The 10,287-nt window shown below is 38.3% G+C and overlaps 1 pseudogene; it reads right to left on the bottom strand.

Moving 5' to 3' along the window:
* Window positions 1–566: 566 nt before the first annotated feature.
* On the bottom strand, window positions 567–3,475 carry LOC147003973 (KANTR integral membrane protein pseudogene; annotated as a pseudogene).
* Between the last annotated feature and the right edge of the window lie 6,812 nt (window positions 3,476–10,287).

Raw genomic sequence — 10,287 nt, 5'->3', positions numbered from 1 at the left:
TCTTAAGACTTCTGGTGAGTGGAACACAGCTTCTGCTCCAATCCAATTGCGCGCGGGACCTGAGGCTGCATTAGTTAGGGAAGCAGAAAAACGGCCTGAGTAGGACCACAGGCCACTTCCGGCCGGACCAGCACCAGGGTAGCTAGAGCACAGGGTCGGCTGACACCCACCAGCTACCCAGGACCCCCGCCACAGGATTTTGAGACTGCTGGTGAGTGGAACACAGCTTCTGCTCCAATTTTTAAACAGTGACAACGACAACAACTAACCCCAGAGATTACCAGATGGCGAAAGGTAAATGTAATAATCTTACTAACAGAAACCAAGACCACTCACCATCATCAGAACCCAGCACTCCCACTTCGCCCAGTCCAGGGCACCCCAACACACCGGAAAAGCTAGACACGGATCTAAAAGCATATCTCATGATGATGGTAGAGGACTTCAAGAAGGACTTTAATAACACACTTAAAGAAATACAAAGGAACACTGGTAAACAGGTAGAAGACATTAAAGAGGAAGCACAAAAATCCCTTAAAGAATTGCAGGAGAACACTGCTAAAGAGTTACAAATCCTTAAAGAAAAACAGGATAACATAATCAAACTGGTAGAAGTCCTTACAGAAAAACAGGAAAACACATCCAAACAGATGATGGAATTGAACAAAACCATACTAGACCTAAAAAGGGAAGTAGACACAATAAAGAAAACCCAAAATGAGGCAACACTGGAGATAGAAACCCTAGGAAAGAAATCTGGAACCATAGATACGAGCATCAGCAACAGAATACAAGAGATGGAAGAGAGAATCTCAGGTGCAGAAGATTCCATAGAGAACATTGGCACAACAATCAAGGAAAATGTAAAATGTAAAAAGATCCTAACTCAAAACATCCAAGAAATACAAGACACAATGAGAAGACCAAACCTACGGATAATAGGAGGGGATGAGAATGAAGATTTTCAACTCAAAGGACCAGCAAACATCTTCAACAAAATTATAGAAGAAAACTTCCCAAATCTAAAGAAAGAGATGCCCATGAACATACAAGAAGCCTACAGAACTCCAAATAGACTAGACCAGAAAAGAAATACCTCCCGACACATAATAATCAGAACAACAAATGCTCTAAATAAAGACAGAATACTAAAAGCAGTAAGAGAAAAAGGCCAAGTAACATATAAAGGCAAGCCTATCAGAATTACACCAGATTTCTCACCAGAGACTATGAAAGCCAGAAGATCCTGGACGGATGTTATACAGACACTAAAAGAACACAAACTCCAGCCCAATCTACTATACCCAGCCAAACTCTCAATTAACATAGATGGAGAAACCAAAGTATTCCACGACAAAACCAAATTCACACATTATCTCTCCACGAATCCAGCCCTTCAAAGGATAATAACAGAAAAAAACCAATACAAGGACAGGAACCACGCCCTAGAAACAACAAGAAGGTAATCCATCAACAAACCTAAAAGAAGACAGCCACAAGAACAGAATGCCAACTTTAACAACAAAAATAACAGGAAACAACAATTACTTTTCCTTAATATCTCTTAATATCAATGGACTCAACTCCCCGATACAAAGACATAGACTAACAAACTGGCTACACAAACAAGACCCAACATTTTGCTGCTTACAGGAAACTCATCTCAGAGAAAAAGATAGACACTACCTCAGAATGAAAGGCTGGAAAACAATTTTCCAAGCAAATGGTCTGAAGAAACAAGCTGGAGTAGCCATTCTAATATCTGATAAGATTGACTTCCAACCCAAAGTCATCAAAAAAGACAGGGAGGGACACTTCATACTCATCAAAGGTAAAATCCTCCAAGAGGAACTATCAATCCTGAATATCTATGCTCCAAATACAAAGGCAGCCACATTCATTAAAGAAACTTTAGTAAATCTCTATTCATTGATAAGTGGATATTAGCCCAAAACTTAGGATACCCAAGATATAAGATACAATTTGATAAACGCATGAAACTCAAGAAGAATGAAGACCAAAGTGTGGACATTGTGCACCTTCTTAGAATTGGGAACAAAACACCCAGGGAAGGAGTTACAGAGACAAAGTTCGTAGCTGTGATGAAAGGATGGACCATTTAGAGACTGCTGTATCCAGGGATCCGTCCCATAATCAGCTTCTAAACGCTGGCACCATTGCATACACTAGTAAGATCTTGCTGAAAGGACCCAAATATAGCTGTCTCTTGTGAGACGATGCCGGGGCCTAGCAAACACAGGAGTGGATGTTCACAGTCAGCTATTGGATGTATCACAGGGCTCCCAATGGAGAAGCTAGAGAAAGTACCCAAGGAGCTAAAGGGATCTGCAACCCTATTGTTGGAACAACATGATGTACTAACCAGAACCCTGGAGCTCTTGTCTCTAGCTGCATATGTATCGAAAGATGGCCTAGTCGGCCATCAATGGAAAGAGAGGCCCATTGGACTTGCAAACTTTATATGCCCCAATATAGGGGAATGCCAGGGCCAAAAGAATGGGAATGGGTGGGTAGGGAAGTGGGGGGCGCTATGGGGGACTTTTGGGATAGTATTGGAAATGTAATTGAGGAAAATATGTAATAAAAATATTAAAAAAAAAATGAAATAAAGTAAAAAAAAAAAAAAAAAGAAAGAAACTTTAGTAAATCTCAAAGCACACATTGCACCTCATACAATAATAGTGGGAGACTTCAACACACCACTTTCACCAATGGACAGATCATGGAAACAGAAACTAAACAGGGACACAGTGAAACTAACAGAAATTATGAATCAAATGGATCTGGCAGATATCTACAGAACATTCTATCCTAAAACAAAAGTATATACCTTCTTTTCAGCACCTCATGGTACCTTCTCCAAAATTGACCACATAATTGGTCACAAAACAGGCCTCAACAGATACAAAAATATTGAAATTGTCCCATGCATCCTATCAGATCACCATGGACTAAGGCTGATCTTCAATAACAAAATAAATAATAGAAAGCCAACCTTCACGTGGAAACTGAACAACACTCTTCTCAATGATACCTTGGTCAAGGAAGGATTGAAGAAAGAAATTAAGGACTTTTTAGAGTTCAATGAAAATGAAGCCACAACATACCCAAACTTATGGGACGCAATGAAAGCATTTCTAAGAGGAAAACTCATAGCTCTGAGTGCCTCCAAAAGGAAACTAGAGAGAGCACACATTAGCAGCTTGACAACATACCTAAAAGCACTAGAACAAAAGGAAGCAAATTCACCCAAGAGGAGTAGATGGCAGGAAATAATCAAACTCAGGGGCGAAATCAACCAAGTGGAAACAAGAAGAACTATTCAAAGAATCAACCAATCAAGGAGCTGGTTCTTTGAGAAAATCAACAAGATAGATAAACCCTTAGCCAGACTCACTAGAAGGAACAGGGAATAAATCCTAATTAACAAAATCAGAAATGAAAAAGGAGACATAACAACAGATCCTGAAGACATCCAAAACACCATCAGATCTTTCTACCAAAGGCTATACTCAACAAAACTGGAGAACCTGGATGAAATGGAGAAGTTCCTAGACAGATACCAGGTACCAAAGTTGAATCAAGATCAGGTTAATAATCTAAACAGCCCTATATCCCCCAAAGAAATAGAAGCAGTCATTGATAGTCTCCCAACTAAAAAAAGCCTAGGACCAGACGGGTTTAGTGCAGAGTTCTATCAGACCTTCAAAGAAGATCTAATCCCAGTTCTTCACAAACTATTCCACAAAATAGAAACAGAAGGTACTCTACCCAACTCATTCTATGAAGCCACAATTACTCTGATACCTAAACCACAAAAAGACCCAACAAAGATAGAAAACTTCAGACCAATATCCCTTATGAATATTGATGCAAAAATCCTCAATAAAGTTCTTGCTAACCGAATCCAAGAACACATCAAAACAATCATCCATCCTGACCAAGTAGGTTTCATCCCAGGGATGCAGGGATGGTTCAATATACGGAAATCCATCAACGTAATCCAGTATATAAACAAACTCAAAGACAAAAACCACATGGTCATCTCGTTAGATGCGGAAAAAGCATTTGACAAGATCCAACACCCATTCATGATAAAAGTCTTGGAAAGATCAGGAATTCAAGGCCCATACCTAAACATGATAAAAGCAATCTACAGCAAACCAGTAGCCAACATCAAAGTAAATGGTGAGAAGCTTGAAGCAATCCCTCTAAAATCAGGGACTAGACAAGGCTGTCCACTTTCTCCATACCTATTCAACATTGTACTTGAAGTCCTAGCCAGAGCAATTCAAAAACAAAAGGAGATCAAAGGGATACAAATTGGAAAAGATGAAGTCAAAATATCACTTTTTGCAGATGATATGATAGTATATATAAGTGACCCTAAAAATTCCACCAGAGAACTCCTAAGCCTGATAAACAGCTTCAGTGAAGTAGCTGGATATAAAATTAACTCAAACAAATCAATGGCCTTTCTCTACACAAAGAATAAACAGGCTGAGAAAGAAATTAGGGAAACAACACCCTTCTCAATAGTCACAAATAATATAAAATATCTTGGCGTGACTCTAACTAAGGAAGTGAAAGATCTGTATAATAAAAACTTCAAGTCTCTGAAGAAAGAAATTATAGAAGATCTCAGAAGATGGAAAGATCTCCCATGCTCATGGATTGGCAGGATCAACATTGTAAAAATGGCTATCTTGCCAAAAGCAATCTACAGATTCAATGCAATCCCCATCAAAATTCCAACTCAATTCTTCAACGAATTAGAAATTGCAATCTGCAAATTCATCTGGAATAACAAAAAACCTAGGATAGCAAAAACTCTTCTCAAGGATAAAAGAACCTCTGGTGGAATCACCATGCCTGACCTAAAGCTTTACTACAGAGCAATTGTGATAAAAACTGCATGGTACTGGTATAGTGACAGACAAATAGACCAATGGAATAGAATTGAAGATCCAGAAATGAACCCACGCACCTACGGTCACTTGATCTTCGACAAGGGAGCTAAAACCATCCAGTGGAAGAAAGACAGCATTTTCAACAAATGGTGCTGGCACAACTGGTTGTTAACATGTAGAAGAATGAGAATCGATCCATTCCTATCCCCTTGTACTAAGGTCAAGCCTAAGTGGATCAAGGAACTTCACATAAAACCAGAGACACTGAAACTTATAGAGGAGAAAGTGGGGAAAAGCCTTGAAGATATGGGCACAGGGGAAAAATTCCTGAATAGAACAGTAATGGCTTGTGCTGTAAGATCGAGAATTGACAAGTGGGACCTCATGAAACTACAAAGCTTCTGCAAGGCTAAAGACACCATCAATAAGACAAAAAAACCACCAACAGATTGGGAAAGGATCTTCACCTATCCTAAATCAGATAAGGGACTAATATCCAACATATATAAAGAACTCAAGAAGGTGGACTCCAGAAAGTCAAATAACCCCATTAAAAAATGGGGCTCAGAACTGAACAAAGAATTCTCACCTGAGGAATACCGAATGGCAGAGAAGCACCTGAAAAAAAGTTCAACATCCTTAATCATCAGGGAAATGCAAATCAAAACAACCCTGAGATTCCACCTCACAGCAGTCAGAATGGCTAAGATCAAAAATTCAGGTGACAGCAGATGCTGGCGAGGATGTGGAGAAAGAGGAACACTCCTCCATTGTTGGTGGGATTGCAAGCTTGTACAACCACTCTGGAAATCAGTCTGGCGGTTCCTCAGAAAATTGGACATAGTACTACCGGAGGATCCAGCAATACCTCTCCTGGGCATATATCCAGAAGATGTCTCAACCGGTAAAAAGGACACATGCTCCACTATGTTCATAGCAGCCCTATTTATAATAGCCAGAAGCTGGAAAGAACCCAGATGCCCCTCAACAGAGGAATGGATACAGAAAATGTGGTACATTTACACAATGGAGTACTACTCAGCTATTAAAAAGAATGAATTTATGAAATTCCTAGGCAAATGGATGGACCTGGAGGGCATCATCCTGAGTGAGGTAACCCAATCACAAAAGAACTCACATGATATGTATTCACTGATAAGTGGATATTAGCCCAGAAACTTAGAATACCCAAGATATAAGATACAACTTGTAAAACACATGAAACTCAAGAAGAACGAAGACCAAAGTGTGGATACTTTGCCCCTTCTTAGAACTGGGAACAAAACACCCACGGAAGGAGTTACAGAGAAAAAATTTGGAGCTGAGATGAAAGGATGGACCATCTAGAGACTGCCATACCCGGGGATCCATCCCATAATCAGCCTCCAAACGCTGACACCATTGCATACACTAGAAAGATTTTGCTGAAAGGACCCAGATATAGCTGTCTCTTGTGAGGCTATTCTTGGGCCTACCAAACACAGAAGTGGATGCTCACAGTCAGCTATTGGATGGATCACAGGGCCCCCAACCCAGGAGCTACAGAAAATACTCAAGGAGCTAAAGGGATCTGCAACCCTATAGGTAGAACAACAGTATGAACTAACCAGTACCCCTGGAGCTCGTGTCTCTAGCTGTATATGTATCAGAAGATGGCCTAGTCAGCCATCACTGAAAAGAGAGGCCCCTTGGTCTTGCAAACTTTATCTGTCTCAGTACAGGGGAACACCAGGGCCAAGAAGTGGGAGTGGGGGTGGAGGAGAGTGGGGAGGAGGGCATGGGGGACTTTTGGGAGAGCATTGGAAATGTAAATGATGAAAATACCTAATAAAAAAAAAAAAAAGAAATTGATGACCAATGACATAAGAGTGGGAATTATCCACACCTCCTGCTGAACCTGGTGTAGAGCCTTCTGATTTACAACACTGCATCATCTTGACTCTGGCATTCATTTCCTCAATGAAACTGTGGACCTTCAAGTCAATAAGCATAACGTCTCTGACTGTGGCAATGAATGAGACGAAGGTTTAGGAAACAAAGACACTCTGAAAAGAAAATGTGTGTGTAAGGAGAGACTGAAAACAGGTGTGTAAAGGAAGACTGAAAATGGGTGTGTAAGGGAAGACTGAAAATGGGTGTGTAAGAGGAGACTGAAAATGGGTGTGTCAGGGGAGACTGAAAATGGGTGTGTAAGGGAAGACTGGAGCATCAGTTCCCAAGGATGCAAGGAAAAGAGTTACAAAAGGGATGACAGCCCTGAATTCAATAACGGGGTGGGGGTGGGGGTGTAAAAAGAGTCCTAGGTTCTTGACAATCCATTCTCGAAACCCCCTCTTATTCTCAAGGAAGAAGCGAAAGGGTGGAAACTTAAAAGGGAAAGTTAATAAGAGTACTTTGTATTTTAATTATCCTCAAGTACCTAGGTACTTAAGAGTTTCATGTACATATAAATTACTTCTGTGCCTTAGCATATTTGTAGAAATCAAAATGAGATGTTGTTCCATTTAAAATTTAAATAATCCTCTTGAGAAAATGCCAACCAGATTGCTTCAACCAGGAGCCAATGCATAAACATCTATTTGTTATTTGCGTGTTAATGTCTTAGGTATCTGAAGTAATTATTTTTAAATGAATCCTAAAGTCCTCTGTAATGAGATTTGATGTCCCCAAAATTATGTTTAAAAAAAAAAAGAAAAAAAAAAAACAAACTAAGCAATATTGTACAAGATTGAAAGAAAGGAGTTCCTATTTTCAGACAAAATAATTGCCAAACGTGATACTTCATTGTTCCAAAAGGGCTCAGACATGCCTTAGCTTGCACTTTTTACCAGATGACAGGTTTGTATCCTTGTAGGCGACTTGTGTTTTTAAATGGTGAGTCAGTGAAGAAAGTTTATATGAGACTCCGAGAACACTGAAGTCGATTAAGAGGCGAAGCTGGCTTTGTTCCATGGGCTCACGCTGATTGAGTCAGCCCGGGCTTGGCAAGGCAGCTGCTGGCAGAAATGCACAGTCATTTCACATTTGATTGCCGTTGGAAGTTCCCTGTTACCAGTATATTTTGAAGTTAAAGTGGAGTGGGGGTGGGGAGCGGTGAAGTAATCTCTAATACTTAACACTATACATTGCATATGCATCAATCAAAGAAAAATGTGGCCAGAACGAGATTACAAGTATTTTTTTTTAATGATCCTTGAGTTTCTTGGATCTGAAATTGTTTTTCGAAACCAAAGATATGATGAGTTAAGAATGAATGAAACAGAAACATACGGATTAAATTTTCCTGAAGTTTTCATAAATTTGGAAGGCAAGCAGAAAAAGACACTCAGCAAGATGCATTTGGGATCTAACTGAACTAACAGCATTGGAGACATCATCTGAAGGACTTTGGTAAGCACAACTGTATCACATAACTTCACTTTTATAAGCTGTACTACAATATAAAGAGCGGGATTAGAAGTTACCTAATTAAAATTTAATGAAGACATAGAATCCAGCTTGTGTAGCAACTACCAAGCTTCACAGATAAGAACCAGCGTTCCAAAGGACTTACGCTAAATGTATTTAAAGAACACATTGCCCACCAATGCTCAGCTCCCACAGATGGGCCATGAGGCAGGGGTAATTTATTTCCTGGTCATTTCTTTCCACCAAACTAAATGAAATTAAAAATAAACAAATAAACTAATAAAATAAATAAATAAATAAATTAATTAATTAATTTAAAAAAAAAGAAAAGAGAGACATATCAAGAGACACCAAGGAAAGCTCAAGAGTCATTAGGCCTTATTTAAAAAGCCTGTACTCCACAAAATTGAAAAAAATCTAAAAGAAATGGATAGTTTTCTCAATTGATACTACCTACCAAAATTAAATCAAAATCAGAAAAAACAATTAAAATAGACTTATAGCCCCTAGTGAAATAGAAGCACTCATTAATAGTCTTCCAACCACAAAAAGAAAAAAAAAAACCCAAAACAACAACAAAAGCCACGCAGGGTCATATGGTCTTAATATAGAAGTCTACCAATCTTTCAAAGAAGTGTTAACACCAATACGTTTCAATTTATTCCATAAACTAGAAACAGAAGAAACATTGTCTAATTCATTTTATGAGTCCACAGTTACCCTAACACCCTTAAGCATATAGATACAAAAAGTACTTAATAAAATACCTTCAAACTGAATACATGAACATGTAAAAAGAATCCACAGGCTCAAGTAGACTTCATCCCAGAGATGTAGTGGTTGTTCAGTGTATGAAAAAAATCAATAAATATAATCCACCATATAAACAAAGAGAAAAGTTACATGATAATCTCACTAGATGAACAAAAGACCTTTGACAAAACCAAACACTTTTTCATGATAAAAGTACTGGAGAGATTAGGGCTACAAGGAACATACCTCAATATAATAAAAGCAGTTTAAAGCTAGCCTATAGTGAATGTCACACTAAATGGAGAAAAACTCAACACAATTCCACTAAAATCAGGAACAAGGCAAGGTGGCATACTTTCTTCATATGTATTCAATATAGCATTTGAAGTCTTAGCTAGAACAATAAGACAACTAAAAAGATCAAAGGTATACAAGTTGGAAAGAAGTCAAAATATTTCTATTTGCTGATGATATATAAGTGACCCTAAAAATTCTACCATAGAATTCCTACAACTGATAAACAATTTCAACAAAGTAGCTGAATACAAAATTAACTCATAAAAACATCAGTAACCCCCCTATATACAAATGACAAACAGAGAAAGAAATTCAGGAAATAGTATCCATCCCAATAGCCTCAAATAATATAAAGTATTTTGGGGTAAGACTAACCAAACAAGTGGAAGACTTTTATAAGAGAACTTCAAGTCTTTGAAGAAGGAAATTGAAGACATCAGACAATGAATCAGTAGAATTGACATAGTAAAAATGGCCATCCTACCAAAGGCAATCTACAGATTCGATGCAATCTCTATTAAAATTCCAGCACAATTCTTCAAAGAGCTTGAAAGAACAATTTTCTACTTCATATTGAAACACACACACACACAAAATCGATGCTAGCTAAATCAATCCTACACAATTCAAGAACTGTTGGAGGTCTCAAGTTATACTACAAAGCTATAGCAAGACAAGTAGTATACCATTGGCATAAAAGCAGGCATATTGATTAATAGAATAGAACTGAACACTCAGAAATAAGTCCACATACTTATAGACATGTGATATTTGAGAAAGAAGCTAGAAATATATACTAGAAAATAGAATCTTCAAAAAATGGTGCTGATCAAACTGAATGACCTCATGTTAAAGAATACTATGAGGAATTTCTTTTCTGATTTTGTTGTCTACTTGG

The sequence above is a fragment of the Mus caroli genome, unplaced genomic scaffold (genome assembly GCF_978045245.1).
Source record: "Mus caroli unplaced genomic scaffold, Mus_caroli_1 scaffold_7, whole genome shotgun sequence".
NCBI lineage: Eukaryota > Metazoa > Chordata > Mammalia > Rodentia > Muridae > Mus > Mus caroli.
This window is presented reverse-complemented; position numbering and strand designations above follow the sequence as displayed.